Genomic DNA, 1,231 nt, shown 5'->3' with positions numbered 1-1,231 from the left:
ATTTTTACGTCATTTACTCATTTCTGTATACCCTAGGTTACTAGTTCACTATTAATAGGATCTTTTGACATTGTATCTACACCTCATGACACTTTACATGTTTCTGATTGTATCTTCTACGGCATGAGTCTCTAAACCTCATGGTTGGGGGTGAGGAGCTCTGCTGTGTCTTGATGGATTAATGCAATTACTACTGTTTTTCATTCAATCATGCTTGCTTCCATTCTAAGATATCACTTGCTCCTAAACCTGATGAATGTGATAATCCGTGACACTCATCATCATTCTCAACTATGAACGTGTGCCTGACAACCACCTCCATTCTACCTTAGATTGAGTGGATATCTCTTGGATTCCTTAATCAGAATCCTCGTGGTATAAGCTAGAATTGATGGCGGCATTCAAGAGAATCCGGAAGGTCTAAACCTTGTCTGTGGTATTCTGAGTAGGATTCAAGGATTGAATGACTGTGACGAGCTTCAAACTCCTGAGGGCTGGGCGTTAGTGACAGACGCAAAAGAATCATTGTATTCTATTCCAACCCGATTGAGAACCGACAGATGATTAGCCGTGCCGTGACAGGGCGCGTTGAATATTTTCACTGAGAGGATGGGAGGTAGCCATTGACAATGGTGAAACCCTACATACAGCTTGCCATGGAAGGAGTCTTGCGTGCTTGAAGAAGAAGACAGTAGGAAAGCAGAGATTCAGAAGATAGAGCATCTCCAAAACCTCAACCTGTTCTCTATTACTGCAAAACAAGTACTTATTTCATGTTCTTTTACTTTTTACAATCAATCCTGATAATTATTGATATCATGACTAAGAGTTACAATATAACCATAGCTTACAGTATAACCATAGCTTCCATGTCCTTAGTCCCTTTTTGATCTTTAAAAATTCTAAGTTTGGTGTCTCCTTTGTGTTTTCCTTTAGGTTTTCGAAAATTTGTGTTGATTTTTTAAAAAAAATTCTAAGTTTGGTGTCATTTTGTTGTTTTTCTCTCTCCTCATTTCAAAAAGGATAATGACATGGAAACAGTTATCAGACAAATTCCTGAATCAGTTTTACCCTCCAAAAAGGATGACACAGCTAAGGCTGGACATCCAAGGCTTTAAACAAGAGGATAATGAATCACTTTATAATGCCTGGGAGAGGTATAGAGGTATGCTAAGAAAATGCCCCTCTGAAATGTTTTCAGAGTGGGTACAGTTAGACATCTTCTACTATG

The sequence above is a fragment of the Arachis duranensis genome, chromosome 4, assembly GCF_000817695.3.
Source record: "Arachis duranensis cultivar V14167 chromosome 4, aradu.V14167.gnm2.J7QH, whole genome shotgun sequence".
Lineage (NCBI taxonomy): Eukaryota > Viridiplantae > Streptophyta > Magnoliopsida > Fabales > Fabaceae > Arachis > Arachis duranensis.
The sequence above is the reverse complement of the archived record's forward strand: the minus strand, read 5'-3'. Positions refer to the sequence as shown.